This window comes from Crocodylus siamensis, chromosome 1 (assembly GCF_052110815.1).
Source record: "Crocodylus siamensis isolate JL-2025a chromosome 1, ASM5211081v1, whole genome shotgun sequence".
Classification (NCBI taxonomy): domain Eukaryota; kingdom Metazoa; phylum Chordata; order Crocodylia; family Crocodylidae; genus Crocodylus; species Crocodylus siamensis.
In genome coordinates this window covers 15,085,951-15,104,191 of record NC_143395.1, presented here as the reverse complement: position 1 = coordinate 15,104,191, position 18,241 = coordinate 15,085,951, and the positions used below count along the sequence as shown (strand labels likewise).

At 46.2% G+C, this 18,241-nt stretch overlaps 1 long non-coding RNA gene across 1 annotated transcript in view; it reads left to right on the top strand.

Moving 5' to 3' along the window:
* The first annotated feature begins 16,649 nt into the window (after nucleotides 1–16,649).
* Nucleotides 16,650–18,241, top strand: part of LOC149872595 (uncharacterized) — a 39,278-nt gene continuing 37,686 nt past the window's right edge. Inside the window, exon 1 of the long non-coding RNA XR_016439778.1 lies at nucleotides 16,650–16,858. This is a non-coding gene — a long non-coding RNA (uncharacterized LOC149872595). The remainder of the gene's footprint in view (nucleotides 16,859–18,241) is intronic.

The following is an 18,241-nucleotide window of genomic DNA, read 5'->3' as shown; positions in this document are numbered from 1 at the left end:
AAACATGCAGAATAAACTTTTAGAAACCACCTTCCAGTAAATATCCTAGATCTGGACAGAGAGCTGCTTTTGAAACTAATCCTGTCTTTCACAGTTGCCCCGCTCCTCTTCCGATACTTTTGGCTAGTAGCTCAAAGCTGGAGTATTTGAAGGCTGCAGTTGTTCACTAAGCAACATCACTGAATAGCCAGCAAAGTGTCTTGTTTATCCTTTTTGCTTCTGTAGGGCCTTTTGGCCACACGCTAATACGTGCAAGATCATGGTGACGCCACTCCAGCCTCTTACTGTCCCCATCCATATCCATTGTGTGCCAGCCCCAAGATATTTCTGGCTAGCCTTAGTGCGAACTGTGAATTTTTGAGTCATGTTATTCTGTCGCAAGCAATCAGTGCATCTGGCAAAGCACACTCCCCACCCAGACAGCTACAAATATATAGACTGCTCTACTTGAGTGTGTACAGCTATGGGAAAACATTAGCTTAGTTTCTTTATCCTTGTTTCCCTGCTTCATCCCATCCAATCTGATCTCCTTAGAACAAAGATAGTATCCTGGGGTGGGCTGGCTCTTTAATGGGGATAAAATCAGTCTCACCTGGGCCCTATCAACAACTTTCCTTGGTGATGGGCCTTCCTATAGAAAGTGCAGCTTCTGTTAGAAGGCATCTGGCTAGCTCAGTGGCCTGCAGATGGCTGGAAAAATCTCTGGGAGATCCAGGAATAGCTACCTACACAGGGAGTGGGGTGGGTGGGTAGATGTGCTCTGTATTGGGTCAGAGAGACTAGCCAAGAAGAGGCCTTGGAAAAGGCCTGAAAATACAGTGAGGTGAAAAATGTTCTGGGGAAGTGAAGTGAAAGGTCTGAGTAGATAGCCTTTTGCTGCTCGTGACAGAGGCCCTGGGCTGAGCCCAGAATGGAGGAATGAAGAGTTTCGAAGGGAGCAGGTAGATTATAATGAGCCATGAAGTCAATTGACTGCTTCCAGACTGCTGATGCTGCCAGGCAGTTGGTTTTAAACTTTGGGGTCTGGGACAGACGTTGCATAAACCGGTTTGACCCAAATCAATTAAGTCTGATACTACATTCAACCAAGTTTATCTCAAACCAGTTTTGGCCATTTTCAAACAGGTTTATGTGCACTGAACATCTGTTCTGTTACAGGTTTAAATCGGTTACTAATCACGTAAATCGGTTTGTGTAATGTCTGTCTCTAGCTTGGGAGGACCAGGAATCAGAGGGGTGCAAGTGCACCAACGTGCTGCTTCCTGCCCCCAGAGCTGTCCCTGGCAGAAATGGGCAGTGCCACTCTTAGTGGCAGGCGGTGCCAAGGCAAACAGCTCCTCCTCAGTAGCTTTTCCACAATAACCCAGGAAACCTGTAGCAGCCCCAGTTCCCTTGACTGCCAGGCCAGTGTTTTATCACAAGAATGATTTCTTTTCTCTCATCACATCTTTAGTACTATGGTGAAGTGGCATCAGCTATTGGATTGGACACTGCTATGTCGTTCGTGCATCTTCTGCATGAGCAAATGCATGAGGACTGGACTGATTCCAAAAACATGCTGAGCCCTGTGCAGACCTGGCCTAGAGAAATCACCATGGCTGATGGATGAATAAGCAATCTCCTGCTTGCTGTGCGTCTTGGCTGTACTCGTTCGGCCGCTCCCTCAAGCAGTCTGACAGAACTGGATCACTCCGACAAAAACGTTGCATGCAAGTGTCAGCGACTGGCACAATCATTGTCCCTTAGCTGGCGAGGAGGAGTTCAGAAACCTGAGCCCCGGAGGAGGGAGCAGACATGCCAGCAGCGTGGTTCCTCACGCAGACGCACCTTCTGCCTGCCACCTTCGGTGACATTCGACCCTTCCCCTTGAGATGACGCGCTGCTCCGCCACTTTGGCTTCCAGCTCGGTTGGATTCCATCTGCTGAAGCTTGAACCAAAGGGACTACATCTGCCAGCCCCCCTCTCCTCCCCCTGGGGGAGATCTGCTGCCCATGTGAATAGGGAAATCATGGTCTTGCCAGGCTTTTTGGCAAGGTCTAGAAATCTAGAAGGATTTGCCTTGCTGAGGTAAAAGCGCACACACAATTCCTAAGCAATAAGATCACTCTGCACGGGGAGCGCCCACAGCCATCCCTGGCAGAGCGTAACATCCACAGGAATGGTAATGAATTCTCCTGCCAGCTGCCCAGGACAGCAAACACTACCAGGACAGCGAGGGCATTTAGCAGTGTGTTAGACCCCTTGCATGTGCTGGGCTTAGTTAGTGGGGTTAACCACTCATTTTGGGAAACGAATGTCTGGAACATGAATACAAATTACGAGCTCAAAGAAGCGAGGCAATTGAGCAGCTAAGATGGTAGCGATTCTAGTTAGTGAGTTTGGCAGAAACTTGTCAAAATACTGTTTAATTACTGTGGGCGCATCTACATGTGTATGTTAATGCGCATTAGTTTATTTAATATGCGTTAAAGTGTCACTAAAAATCTATGATTTTTAAATAATGCACATTAAAATAGGCTAATGCACATTAAGCATCACTTAAACCATGGGTACCTGTCATGAGCAGTGAGGCTGCTCTGACGCGCTGTAATTAGTGTGTTGGAGCAAACTCAATTAAGCTGATCTGCTGGAGTATGGCAGTTGCCATGCTCCACCAGGCTCCTGTGTATCGGCGTCCCCATGCTTAAAAATGGTAGCAGGGGCATTTGAACTAAAGCCTGTCAAATGAGCTTTAGTTCAAGTGTCCCCTTGGTCATTTTTAAGCATGGGGATCCTGCTGCAGGAGACACTGTGGCACTTTGAGTGGCTTTCAGAGGTAATCTAATGAAAGCGCCATCTCCCCCACCCATGGAGCATGTGTTAAAGTGCCTGGAGGTACTAGATTTAATGCACATTAACTAACTAAGGCTTGTTAATGCATGTGTAGATGCACCCCACACTTCAGTAATGCCATGGAGTGTGGCAGACCTGTTTGAGGTACATTGTGTCTTGAAATGGATGCTCCTGAGTGCAAACTAATAAGCATGCCAGAGAGAGAGAGAATTTTTGGCATAAACCCAGTACCCCACGACAGTGTTTATGTTGCATGTGTTTTGCGACCTGGACTGCTATGGTTCATTTCAGCTTTCCTTCAAGTGGTCTTGATTCAGTAGAGCTGTGCATGCTCCTTGCATCTCAGCCCCTGCATCTGGAACTTGGGGATAACAAACTTGTCTTGAAACTTAGGTCTCTCAGGCTGGATTCACTGAATTCCCTGCAGCTTATAGAGTCACTTCTCTGAGCAGCAGCTTCTTGCACCCACTCTGTATGGGTGCAAATATATACTCGGCAGCACTTTTTGCCTAGGGTAACTCAAAGCCCTTTCCAGTGAGAGTTAAGGATACTTTCATGTGTACTTCTCAGTGACAGCATATGGCAAGTTATATAGTGGCTTAGTGAAAATGAAATTTTAAAGCCATTGCAGTTTGAGTGTGATGCCTGTTCCTGGTTTTTCAGCAGCAATCCTGGACATTATTTTCTGGGGAAATAAAATCCCTACCTATTGCAAACCCTGCTATTATATGCTGTTATTAAGTTGTACTCAGGAGCTGTCTTTATGACAGCATTTACCCAAGTAGGGTACATGAAGATCTTCTAGAGGGCACATGAGAGAATGGAAGAGAAAGAAACATAAGAAAAAAGAAAACACTAAGGGCAGTTCCACAGAGTTTCTTAGCTTGTTAGAGAAGTTATTGAGTTTTTTCAGGGATGTGAAACATTATTTATTATCCATCTCATGGAATCAGGGGGTACACAGCAGTTCAGAAACTTAAAAAGGGCAAAATGACCCAAAAGTGTTTGAGAACGATGGCTGTCTGGGAATGTGACCTTGGCTAAGACTCTGTTCAAAGCACGTGACTGCTGTTAGTTTGTCAAACAAGGCTATTCTGTTGACTGGTGCAGAGACCTCTTACCATAGGGACTGGCCATGTTGCCTCTTGCGTTCCTTCTTAAATGGACTGGTTCTCTCAGACGGCAATACAATCTGAACCCGGTCCTCGGAGGACAGCGCTGAACACTGCTGCCGTGCCACTGAACAGGCCTTGACATCTCACTTATTAATGGAGCAGTATTCTGTCAGTATGGCCCGCTTATTCCATACTGATTTGCTCTGCTCGTTTTCCATTCCCTGCTACACACTTACCTGACTGAGTGCTCTCTAAGGGCACTTGTATACGACACGTGTTTAATTCTCCCTAAATTGAAGTGGTGGTTTTTTTAAAAACCTGTGTCAGAGCGTGATCCTTACCTGCCTCTCCAGAGTCAAGGAGGGGAGAGTGAGCTGCTGGTGGGCAGAGCAGTCCCTGTGTGGGGGGGGGGGGGAGGGGGCAGGGGGCTGGTAGTTTCTCCTGTGGCAGCAGTGGGGCTCCCCCAGGCAGCACCTGGCTCCAGCAGTTCTAGGGGGCACTACAGCCGCAGAGGGAAGCACTAGGGCCCTGCGGAGCTCAGGCAGGCAGGCTTGGTGGGAGGGGGGGAGGAATCAGGCTTGCCACTTTTTTTGTTTTGTTTTGTTTTTTTCCTCCTTTTGTGGAGCCAGCCTTCCCAGGCTGCAGCCAGGCTGCCTGCATGGGCTGCCTACACAGCCCCTGAGCTGCATGGAGCCCAGTGCTTCCCTCTGCGGCTGTAGGTAGGAAACTAAAACTCCTCAGAGGTGTTTTACTTTGCTGCATCCCAAAGTCATTTAAGACGCATGACGCCACTGAATGTGCTACAGCAGCTGGAATTGACGCATAATACACTGACAAATGTGCAAACAGCAATGCTATTAGAGTGGTACAAAAGGCATTTAACCCGCTTTAAAGTGTTGTCTACAAATGCCCTAAGTTCTGTTTGTCTAAGCCTGTCTCGTGAAAGAGATGCAGTCTGCAACTTTTCTTCATGCACTGTAACTGCTGTGGATTTGAGCGTATGCAGGCATGACTCACTTCAGAACAGGGCCTGGGGGAAGAGTTATCGTTCTGAACACGTGCTCCATCTTTAAGGTTTTACAGCCTACTGGGACCAGGATTTGAAGATGAAGGGCATGTTAAAAAAATTGGGATGACAAAAAGCCTAAAATGTGAAAAAAACCCAAACCAAATGCCATGGAAACATCCTGCCTTTAGACAGATAGGACAGCTGCAAGAAAGAGAAAAGTGTAAATACCCATTTTTGGTAACTTTTGGTTTTGGTTACAAAAACAAACTTCCTTTCTCTGTACACTTGCTTCACAAAGGAGGTAATATTAATTGCACAGAGTGGATATAGAAACAAAATAACACTGCATTGGGAAAGTTATCTCACTTTGGACTTCTACAACAACAACAAAATGCATAAGTGCTTGGAGCCAGTAAAATAAATTTACCAGCAAGTGCAGAAATTTTTTGAAATATTAGAAGTTGTTGTGCTTGCCCTTGGAGTTCTTCAGCAAGTTTATTTGTCCTCATTAACATAACATGTGACAGCAGAGTAGGATGGAGAGGCTTATCTCTAATCAACGTCACTTTGAACAGTATATATTTTACTGATGAGGATCAGGCCCTCTTGTGTTCTTCTTTAAGGTCCCTTGACAGTCTCAACAGGGTAACGTAATATTTGCGATCACTTTAAATCCTAGTGTGAAGTAGCTTTAAAGGGGTGGTGGGGGCGTGGGATAGCCAGGCTTTTTTAGGTTATTTGGCGAAATAGCAGTACTGGAACAAATATTTCTGAATAATTATTTTAGTACATATGTGCTTGGGGAGTGAATCATGCTGCATTAGAAAGACGCACACTTATTTCAGAGTAAGTGATGATGGAGGGAGTTGCTCTGCGTGTGGACGAGCCCTCTGCTTTCTGCCCTTCTCAGTGCCTGCTCATCTGTGTATTAGTGGGGAAGGGGCAGGAATGACTAGTACCTCGTGTGCCGCCTTACAAACTGGTGGATGCGATTTAGGGAAGTGGTTGGATTTTTGGTCACAAGAACACCAGTGGGAACAGGGTACAGCAGGCAGTTCCTCTTTCTTCCTGCCTCCCCAAAACCTTCAATTTAGGCTGAGGAAGGATTGGATCTTGGGTCCTGGTTTCCAGACAAATCTACAGGGTTTATTTTATGCAGTTGTAGGGAATACCTATGAATGGAGCTGACCTTCTCCTTTTCCCTACCACCTACAGCAAAGTAATCAGACAGTACGACATCTGGGTCACCATTGAGCTGGCTCCTTTCCAAACTAGTAACCTTGCCAGAAGGGGTCCATATAGCATTAGCAATTCTCTAAGCCACCCAGCTCCTCTCCATCAGTGAGCATTTTTATGGGATAGCTGAAGAACAGAGCAGAGATTCTTTAGGGACCTTTAAATATCAGGCTTGTAAGCTTAGGCATTAATACAAGTAGTTAATCCAAACCGTTGTTAATTAAATGCCCAAGTGATATAGTAGCTACTGGGCAGGACTCGAGCAGGATTTATGAATATAGGGCAAAAATAAGTTTGAGATGAGAGAATGGAGTGAGATGCATATATCTCTGTTGCCAGCAAGGAGAAAAGTTAATTCCATCCTAAAAACTACTGTGCAAGAAAGTGAAGGGCCTTCTTTGTGATGAAAAGCTAAACAGGCTGTGCTTTGTTGCCCAAAAACAAGGGAGGTTTGTTTGGGGTTTTTTTTTTTTTTTTTTTTTTAAGGCCTGGTTCAGAAACATGAACAAGTTACTGAGGGCTGTATTGTAGTCAAACTGTTCAAGGTAGATGGTGAGCAACCGTTTTATAGATGTGAAGGAAGCACTCCCTTCTTGTACCACTGTGGAGATGTGCAATTTTGTCCTTTAGTCCATGCTTTGTCATCTCTAGAAGTATATTTTGGTTTTAGAATGGCTTTATAAATCCTTTTAATTGTGGTTCACTACAGTTTGGCTCTTGCAATACTAGTCCCAGTTTGAAAGGCCCCAACAGACAGCCTAGTCTGGCCTAATTGTATAGTTAGTATAGCCACACTTGCCTGGGGGCTCCAGCTGGGAGCCCCACCTTAGCTAATGAGCCAGTTATCTGGCCACTGCTAAGATCTCCAGGTTGGCTTCTGGGGAGAGCAGCCTCCCAATTTAATTCCACTTGTGGATCCCCAGACCTATGACTTGGAAGGTAAAGCAGGAGTCTGTAGCTTCTTTCTAATTTTGATTGATGGTGACCGACCCTGGCAATGGAGAATGGACTACGGAGTTGAACGATGGAGTGAGGTTGGGCAGCAAATGGGAGTTTGCATGGGAGTCATTAGCAGCAGGAGAGGGCAAAAGAAGGTGGAGGATGGGAACCAGAGGTAAGAATGCAGGCCGCAGTGGATGGTATTTGACTGGTGGTATATGGACAAAGGCTAATAGCTAACACCCCCTTTACCAGGAACTGATTAAAGGACTGATGATAACAAAAGCAAAGTGAGAAAGTATGATTTTATGGAAGATGTTTTATTTAAGGCTCCTAAAGTGCTTCCGGAAGATTGAAGTATCCTGATTGCTTTTACAAATTGATTAACATGGGAGTTCATGTTCTATGACACTGAAGAATCAGGCCAATTTTGGGAGATGAGCAATAGCCCAGAGCTTAAACTTTTCAGTTCTTATCAGATGAAGCAGCATGAAGAAGAATGTTCTCACTATAAATACTCTCGGATTTAATAATGGCAGAAGACATTAAGTTATGGTTGGAAGGTCACACCAAAAAGGTGATTTGGGTGAATAAAATTAGGGACAAATATGGGGTGTGGATTGAGTTGTGGCCAGCTACAGTGATTTTTTTTAAATATACACAGGAAAACCATTTGATTTCCAACCATGACATAGGTTGAGAGGTATGCCTCCATGCCTTCCAGCAGGCTGCCAGAGAAGGCTGAGCCCACTCAAGCATCTGGCCACCCCTGATTGGTCAATACAGCTCCTCTTCCCAGCCCTACCTGCCCCCCCCCCCCCCCAAGCAGCTGGCTGTCAGTGGGAACAGGGAGGAGAGTGAAGGCCCCTGCAATGCACTCCCCCCCACTCCCCAACCTGAGCCGGTACAGCTGGGGGAGCTTGCACAGTGGGTGACTTCCATTCCCTACCCTCCATGACCACGACAGCCAACCACTCGAGGGGCATGGGGGGGTTGGTATCAGGGACAGGAGCTGCACTGGCCACCCAGGTCAGGCAGCAAGGTAGGGAAAGCCCCTGCCATGCAGGCCCCCACCAGCTGTGCTGGCTCAGACTGGGGCTGGAGCCAGCTCCACACCCTTAACACCCAGCTGCCACTGACAGCTGTACTCGGCCGGAGCAGATGAGCACAGCTGAGGCTAGAATACCACCCTGCAAGAAGGGGTTGTGGCAGAGGCCTGGAAATGCAGCCTGGGATGCCAGGGGCCTGCAACTTAACTTGGGTCGGTACGGGATCTGGTACAGAAGGTCGATAAACCAGTCTAACCTAAATCACTTAAGTGTGATATTACATCCATCCAGGTCCATCTTAGACTGGGTTCCATCACTTCCAAAGTGGTTTATCTGAGCAAAACCTCTGTACTGTTTTGGGTTTAGACTGGGTTTTGGCCACTTATATCAGTTTGTGTAATGTCTGCACCTGGCCTGGCAGCCACCCCCTTTGCCCCTCTTCCCTTACGAGAGGGGAGTGGTGGCCCTCAGTGTAGAGCCCAGGCTGCCACTCTAAAATGTTGAATGCCATTGACTTACTACTCACAGCTATGCAGAAGTAGCTACATATGAAAGATACAGCTAGCTTGGATAGTCCTTTGATTTCTATGAGGTTATCACCCTCTGTCCTGTGTAAGGCAGGTTATTTATTCATTACACCACATTATATCTAAATATTTCTCAGCCTCTGTCTAAAAATATGAACTGTAGCACCCACGAGCAATCTGTTCCTTGAAGAGTACCTTCTGTTAACATGAAACATTTTTCTTCTGTACAAAAATAAATATAACCTGGACCCCAAACCTAGGGACTAGCACCTCAGCTAAACAGAGGGACCCTTAAACCAGGAACTCATAGCAGTAGCAAGTGGCTGGACACATTTCAAGCCAATTTGAACATCCTGGACAGAGTTCGCTGTCCGTGTAAGCTGCTGTTGCATCTGTGTTGACTTAATGGGGCTCAAAAGCATTTATAGCTAGGAGCTGGGTTCAAAGCTGCTTTTGGCTATTTGTAGAATTTTAAGTTCAAAACTTCACCTACTGTGAACTCTTCCCTAACCCAGGCCAGGACACTTCACTGGATTAACCTTGCGATCAGGGTGACAACTTTTTTGGCTAATGCCTACCTTGCAAAATGTCATCCAAACTTGACTTGAAGACATCAAGACAGAGAGAATCTGCCACTGTCCTTGTTCTAGTAGCTACTCAACCTCGGTGTTAAAAATCTGTTTCTTATATTTACTAGAATTTGTCTGGCAGCTTTAGCTTGTCTGTTTTTCTCGGCTGGGTTAAAGTGACCTTTAATGCCTGATATTTTTTTCCCATGGAAGTTCCTACATGCTACAAGAAAATCATCTCCCAGTCTTTTTGGTAAGACAAACTGACCTGTAAGACTCCAGCCTTTCTAACAGTCTCTGTGGTTTGTTTCTACGTGGTTCCCACTTTCACTTTTTTCCACAGGTTGAGTGGTGGCAGTGTTAACTCCTGCAAGTGCCTGCAGGGGGTTTAAGATCATCACCACTCACTTTGCCACCAAGTTCCCAGCCCCTCAAGGAGCTTTTCAGGCCAGATAACATGCCTATAGGCTCGATCCAGTCCACATGCTGTATGTCTGACACTCCTGCTCTATAGAGCTGGCCTGTTCTCAGTGGTGGCAGATGACATGACAAGGAGCAATGGTCTCAAGTTCAGCAAGGGAAGTTTTAGGTTAGATATTAGGAAGAATTTTCTCTCCAGGAGGGTACTTAAACATTGGAACAGGTTACCCAGAGTGGTGGTGGGTATCCAAAGCCTTGACTGGGATGATCTAGCTGAGGCTGGTCTTGCTTTGAGCAGGGGGATGGACCAGATGTGACCTCCTGAGGTCCCTTCCAACCCTAATTCTCTATGATTCAAACAAGCAGCACTGACTCCACTAGGGTTTCCATTGGGTCATCAGGAGGCACTCTTAGTAGTGTGGCTGTTTCCCCAGTTTTTCCCCTTTCTATCTCAATTTCATCTCCCAAACGTATGAAATACTAATAACACTTCACTCATACAAGAACTGAAAGGAGGAGGCAGCAATATGCTGGCTCTTTTCCCTTTGCTTGATGGGTTTAGGAGTCTTCCATAATTCCTCCTACTCCTTTGCACCATACAGTAGAGATGGTCAGCTGTTTTCTGTGGGTAAGGATTGGGTTGGAGGTGGTCTTGCTTAGTGGTTAGATTGCTGGGGAAGGCAGGAGCTAGAATCCAAGTTACCAGACCCAAGGGGGAAGTCCAGAGACAGAGTCCAAGTTACTGGGCAAGTCAGGGTTCTGAAACTGAGATCAAATGACCAAATCCAAGGGCATTTTTACATATGCAAGCACCGCAGTGGTGGGTGCTTTGAAAAGTGCCCAGCACTGCAACACTTGCAGTTTTATAAGTGGCATAATGCACTTATATTAATATAATACAGAAGGTGCTTTAGTTTAAAAGTGCATCACCACCATTCTCTGCATGCTGACATGCATTTTCCAACTTGTGCACTGCACTGTCACGTGCAGTTGCATATCAGCTCGCGTGCGAGCCAGTGGATCTCTGACACATTGTGGGACCAAAAAGTGTGTGTGTAAATGCCCCAAGAGCGGAATCCAAGTTGTAGGCAGAGTCAAGGGTCAGAGACCAAGTTATCACATCCAATGGGAATTTCCAAAAAGCTGGAGTCCAAAATCAGGGTCAAGCACGGTCAAAAGATAGAGAACCAGGAGTACAGAATTCAGAGAGGCTTTTTCTTACAAAAGTACCACTCATTTGTCTTAACCTTCACATTCCTGTTTACCCTCTCCAACCCCCCTTTCCCTTTAGGGCATATATTTCTATTCTCCCTTCCTCCTTTACTTTCCCTTACCTTAACTCAGGACCTTCATAAAATGACTAGGCCAATCTTGTTGTTAAGACTCTTTTCACCTCATTTTTACAGTGTACCTCTATGGCTATGCCCTGCTTGGTTTTCTGTTCACTCTCCCTGACTTTTCCCATGCTATTACAAGGATCTGCATCCTTGTAGAAAGTAAAACCAATCTTCATTTCACACATAAAAACATAAAATCACTTATAACACCTACAATATAAAATGTTTCCCAGCACACAATGTCAAAGCCTGTTATGTATAAAGTGTGTAAAAACATTTAAATACAGTACGAAAAGACAACACTTTAAGATCCATAAAACATGTACTCAAAACACAACAGGTTAAAAAACCCCTCAGTCCTAGACTCTGGATGTGAATAAAATAGTTCAATCTCTTTCTGAATGTTTTCACTGCACCATCGTCACTGAAGTCTTTCCAGTTTTGGCTAACATAAAAACAGTTCATTCATTCCTAATGAGTAGGACTAATGGTAAACACAGTCCTTTACAAATGGTAGTGGTAAACAGTCCTTTACTGTAAAAGCAAGTCCCTTAAAATGAGCAGGTTTCTTAACTTCCAGAAACTCATTTTAAAACATAGTAAGAGTGTCCATAGGTAGTCTTCATCTGGCCTATTCAGGGTACGACCATATAAACCCATATCTTTTGATAGTGCCTGCACAGTCATTGTCACACAGATCAAGTGAAAGACCCTTTGTAGTCCCAAAAGATGTGGCCCGCTGTTTCCTCCACCCACACCTTTCTCTGGACACCATAGGGTTCTGCCCAGGCCCCATTTATATTGCAGTGACCTTGATATTAACCAGGCCATGCTTGGATCATTCAATATTGCCCCTCTCACCCCCTATATGCTGATATTGTGCTAGAACTCTTTACCAAGACAATTTATCTCTGATTGTAACATTTATATCATTCATGTATAGGGTACACCAGAGATCTTGCCTGCATACCTCTGGGGTACTTGTATCCCACTGATTACCCTGTCTCTGCTTAGCTTTTGTGCAAGTGGCTTCATTAGGCAAATAATGTTGGGGACAGGGACAGCCCTGTCCAGCCTTGGATAATGTCTTAAGAGCTTCACTATTTTCAGTGTTTTTATATACCCCATATAAAAGCTCTATCCATCCAATGAACTTGTCAGAACCCCCCCACCCCATCTCCCATAAAACCTAAATACAAATGTGTGCACCACCCTATCATAAGTTTTCCCTAAATCAAAATTCAAGGGCCACCCCCAGCTTCCTTGCTCTACAATAAAGAAGTGTGTCCTGTAGTGCTTATAACCTATCTACGGCTCCCACTCAGGCAGGGTCGTTTGTAGTTGGGGAGGTGAATTGAGGCGACCGTCCTGGGCGCCGCGTTTTGGGTGGCCCCACAGAGCTAGGCACAGTGGCTGCGGTGACTCTGCATCAACACCGCTTGCTTCACGTCCAGCCGCTCGCTATCTCACCCCCCTCCACTGCGGATGGTGATGGCAGTTTCTTTGGGTCTGGGACGTATGGGATTGGGGCGGGGGCAGGGGCAGGGCCCCGCATGGGCTAATTTGCCCCGGGCCCCGCACCCTGCTTGGGTCAGCTCTGGTATAGCACATGCATTATCTCCATGTCTAACCTGAGGAAGTGCATCCCTCATCCTTAAGACCAATAACTTTGTAAATAATTTATAATCTGTATTGAAAAGTGTTAGATCCAATTCTTTAAAGACTCTCCATTGCCCTTCTTGAACAATCAACAATAATGCTGGCAGTAAAATCTTTCCCCTCTAACCCCTTCTCTCAAATCTTTTCATGTACTTCCAACAAATCTGGCCCTAAGGGACTCCAGAGTCTTATGTATAATTCCACCAGCAGCCCATCCTTGCCTGGGGGCTTTCTCTTCTTAAACAGCTTATGGCAGTCTCCTAGGTCTTTTGGCATCTAGGCATCATCTCCTTCTCCATTCTCCAGGTGTCCCCTTCCCACACCTTCCTTTCTAGTTCACCCAATAACTTGTGAGCCCTCCTTTCATCCACCTCCCTCTTCTGGTGTGAATCCTCACAAAGTCTTCTTGCCACCTCTAGTATCTCGAGTTCTGCTCTTCCATTTGGGCTCCTCCCTCCTATTGGATGGCCTTGCTCTCTCCTCTTACTGACTTTATCCTTCTTAAGAGAAGTATGGGGACCAGCCCTCATTTACCTTCATCCATGGGGCACGTGTTAAAAACATTTCTTGTGCCTTATTTAAAAAGCACACCTCCATGGCCCTCCTCACCTTTTCCATCTTGGTTTTCATGAGTTAACCCCTCCCCACTTCCTTTAAAAGCCATCAACGTTATCTTTTGTAACTTCTTAAAACCCTCCATCCTTCTGGCTGAAATACTTTCCAACTTTCCTCTTTACCATGAGCCACCACTCCTCCTTCATTTTAGAACATCTTTTCAGGGTGTTTCAGCCCGTGTACAAACTTTAGCAGCTCTTCCCAACTTCCAAAACTCATACATTCAGCTTCCATTCCCCTCCCCTCTTGTGGGGAGTCCATTTTGTTTGTAAAACCACACTCAACATCAAATGGGTAGCAAAAATGCTGGCAAATCTCTCTTAATCATGCCCAACACTGTGAAAATAAAAGTTTAACCCTTCTGCTGGGTACTGGTTGGCAGCAACAAGGGCCAGGCTCAAATTTCAGGGTACCCAATCAGTTTTCACTGTGCCTCCACCCAGAAATCTGGCTGGGGTGTCCCACTTAAACAAAACCCCCTCCTTGCAAGCAGTGTAAACACAAAAGGACAGATTCATTACAGAAAACAAAGGAAACACCAAATACAATTCAAACACTTTTTAAACTACATGGTTTAAAGTCTCCTAGTTTGCATCCCTTTTGGGGAGACTCCACTCATGCCCAGGCAGTCTGAGTGGGGACCCACCCAAAGGGTTAGCTCTAGCAGCCTGCACCCCACTACCTGCTACTCAGCAACAGGCTGGACAGAGGGCCCACACCAGAGAGACTTATGAACTGTTCCTTGGGGTTTGCTGCACCTTGGGGAGCTGTTGGTGAGCATAGGTCCTTCTGCGATGCAAGGGGACCTTTGTTGCTCCTTGGGAAGCTGTAGGACATCGGTCTCTACTTCCATGTGGTGGCTTTGAGGGGTGACTTGTGGCTCCAAGTCAGCATACCACCCCACAAAAATTCCTAGTCCCAGTTCCAGAGCTCTGCTGGGGCAGAACGGCTGCAAAAGAAGTCAAGAAGAGCCAGGTCCATCTGTACCGAGCCTGGACTAAGCAACAGAAGAGGGCCAGAGCCTGGCCCTGGCTCATAACTTGTCAGGCTCCAACCCTGGTCAGTTTGCTCCAGGGATTAATACCCCCATGGTATTATCTCACTCAAGCCCCAGAAAAACCAAAAGAGGGCAAGGGCAAAAGAAGGGGAGAAAAGAGTCTCAAGCCCTGAGACAGACTTTCTCTCCCTTTTACCTGAGTCTTCACATAGCTTCAGCTGACTTTTCCAGTGAAGAGGTGGGAGGTCCCCACCCCCTCCATCGGGAGCCATTCACTCCAATTTGTGTTCAGCTCCCAGCCCTGCAGTGACCTGCTCCAGCTGCAGCTGGAAGGCTCCTATATACCCTGACATGACATCACCCCAAGTATCTAATCTGGGTTTGCTAGCCTTCTAGCCTTTCTTTCAACCAATTAATTTAAAACGGGGTGGGCAGCTATTTAGGGCCGAGGGCTTACGGAGGTTTGGCAAACTTGTGAGGGCCACATGAATAGTCCTGCCCCTTGACAGGAGCCAGGGCCAAGTGGCGGTGGAGCAGGCGCACAGGACAGGGAAGCAGTGAAAACTGCAGCAGGCAGAGGCTTCTGGTAGGGCGGGAGGGGGAGGGAGAGTGGAGTGGGTCCTTTGTTGCTGGCTCCCCCTGGGTCCTACTGTCCCTGTCTCCTGTCATCTTTGTCAGGCAGCCAGGAGCAGATAAATATTAATTTTCTAATTTTTTTAGGGGCCCCATGGGCCAGATAGAATGGCATGGTGGGCTGAATCCAGCCCACGGGCTATAGTTTGCCTGCCCCTTATTTAAAAGAACACTGCCCAGTCTATCCAATCAGGCTAGGGATCTGGTTTTACATGACTGAACCGGGGTGGGTGGGGGCATATGCATTAAAAACTTCAGGCTATGAGTCTCTCACTACTACCATCATCTAGACACCAAGGAGGACAAGAGAGAGAAGCTGGGCTCCTCTTTCAAATCTCCTTTATATATTTTAGCTTGCTTTGTTTCCTTCTTTTTGGATTTTTTCCTTTGGTTAAGAGGCATCTATATTTCTCCCACCTCTTCCTCCTCCTCCTCTTTATCTATTGTCTTTTGCCTCCGCTTTATCTTCTTCCCTTATTCCAGGTTCCTGCCTTCTTCCCTTTTCTTCACCTCCTTGTATATCACCATTTCCCCCTGTTATCTCTTCCTCCTCTTTCAGGCCACTTTCCTATGGCATCCCCTGTATCACTTCAGTTTCCTTCTCTGCCTCTTACCCTCTTTTCTCCTCTCCTCCTGTCTCTTTCTGCACACAGTGTTCTCTGTTGTTTCTTTGCGCTCCCCCTGGGGTCCAGACTTCTTTTGGAAAGGACTTGATGCATGTCCTAAAGATATGCCCTTCCTCCCTGCATAAGTTACACCTGCGGGCTGCTTTGCAGTTGTTAGTGATGTGCCCTGTCTCCCCACACTTAAAGCAAACCACCTCTATGCAATTAGGTACCTGGTACCCCTCCACCCACAATTCACAGGCTGTCCAAAATAGATAACGAGCTCCCAGTGTATCCCTAATGTAATCACCGGGGGTAGGGTGGGAGTGGAATTTATAGGTGTATATCATAAACCTGATTGTGTTGCATGATCCTCCATCAATCAATATAAGGATTGTATGTATCCTAGTGGTCTAATTATCACAACCCAAATGTGAAAGATTTGCAACCACTGGATTTGGAATGAGAGCCAAGCCCAGGGTCAGTCATAGCAGTTACTCCAACAACCAATGAATTCTGGGAGATCATAAAATGCTTGTTGTGAATGAAAAGCAATCAAATTATGGCTAATTATTCCAGCTCTGCTCAGGTTTACCATGATACGTACACTGTTCCCACTCATAGTGAGTGTATTTTTTTCCTGCTCATTCATAAGTGTTTATGACTGCTTGGATCTAATTGAAAGCATGAATGTCTCCAGCTAGCTGAATCAGCCAGCCACGGTCTAAGTTTCACAAAGAGAGAGTTGTAGCTGAGACTCTTATGGTTCAGCTCCTAGCAGTGTGGGTAGGGCAAGGCTTCCATTTGGCTCACCTGATAGTGCTGCTGATTCAAGTCTGGGCTGCGGCATGGCGTGCAGAACGGACACGTGGCACACCCAGCCATCGGAAGCCCTGGAAATTGGTTAATTCCGCTCCAGTGTCTGGCCTCCATCTGGCAAACACAACACAGGGTGCTGCTAACACCTGGGTAAAGTACAGGAGAACCACCCTGCACATTCCTATGGGCCCTCACAAACCTCAGGAAAACACTCCAGCCCTCTCAATCTTCAAAACACGTCTGCTTGCATCAACTGGCCCATTGTGCGGGCTCTGCTGTCAGGCACGCCTGGTAACTCGCTGTGACTGCTTCTGTGGTGGGAGAGAGCCAAGGGCTGTTCAGCTGTACAAGTACAAGGCACAGACAGACTCAGTCAACTCAGCAGAAAATACACTGGAAAGGAGAATGCCGTGTCTAGGAGGAGGATATCACATGGGATGGTGGTGGATTTTCATTAGAAGGTGGTGCACTGGATCAGACCCAGCTCAGGAAATTGGTATGTGCAAATTGTTTCTAGCTCCTGGCTGGTCCTTAATGCTGTCAAGTCTAGGTGGACTGACCTAGTGAATTGCTTTGTAGTATCTAGCAAATGTGAGTACCACAACTGGCACAGCATTGGAAGCTCAGTAGTAAGAACATGAACCAGGAAAAAAGTAAGAAAGAACTTCTCTAAAAGTTGCCCCTTGAGGAAGTGGCTGCAGGTCCGGCTTGCTGGGCAGGATGGGAAATGTTTCTGCAGACACCGCTGTGTTCTGGTTTCATGTGAAGTCTGTGCGTGCATTCATCACCTAGAGATCTTAATCCAGCACCTTTAGCAAACACTGCCGGCTTGGCTTTCAAAAGGACACAGTCCCCATTATATTAAGTTGAAAATTTACCACTCCTGAATAATAAAAATACCCCTTTATTATTAATCATTTGCATGCGATTTTGAAAGAAAACTGTCCTGTTACACTGCGAATCCATTGCTTTTCATCTAATCTGGTCAGAGCAGAAAATGGAAGGCACTCATTTGAAACACCTAACGTCGGCCTGCTTTGTAGCCTTGAAGCATGCAGTCACTAATGACATGGCCCAAGTTCAGATCTCCTTTTTGCTTCTTTCTATCACTGAGGCATTCAGGTAACAGGGCAGAGTGTTTCCAATATACAGTGTGTTGTATACTTTTGAAATAATCCTTGTACAACGGAAAAGTAACATTCGCAGTTTTCATGCTCTGTTTAGCCCAGAGGCAGGCAATTACTTTGTGTGGAGGATCACTTACCACGTTTTGCCAAGCCATCAAGGGCCTTGTGGGTAGCCCTGCCCTTTGACAGGTGCCCCATCCCCTAGTCATCACCTTAGGACCAGAAGTCCAGCTGTCTAACCCCTGGCCAGGAGTCCTTCCCATTGCCCCTGGAAGTACTCCTTTCAGCAAGGAGTTTTGTCATCTCTGAACCAAAAAAATTATATTCTAAAAATCATATTGTATTCTAAAAATCAACCATGTACTACATTAATTTAATTAATTTCATTAAAAAAAATATTTTTGTCCTGCTTTGCATGTGTTTGTGTAGCGTATATAGAGTATTATAGCTTAAAATTAAGTCTTACTGTTTTATATTGTGTGGATATGCGGGTAGGAAGGTGGGTATAGGTTTGTGGGCATGTGGAGTGTGTGTGTGTGCACATGTGGGATTTGTGGGGGGGTGAATAGGTGTGGGGGGTGAGTGGATATGGGTTTTGTGTGGGGCTGTGAGTGTGTGGGGGGGAGGGTGGCTGGGGAAGTTATGTCTTGCATGGAGGGAGAGGGTTTTCCCACAGCCCCTCCCCTCCTGCATGGCAGGCAGAGTCCCTGCCAGCACTCCTGCAAGCCCAGCTTCTATGCTCCTGCTGCTCT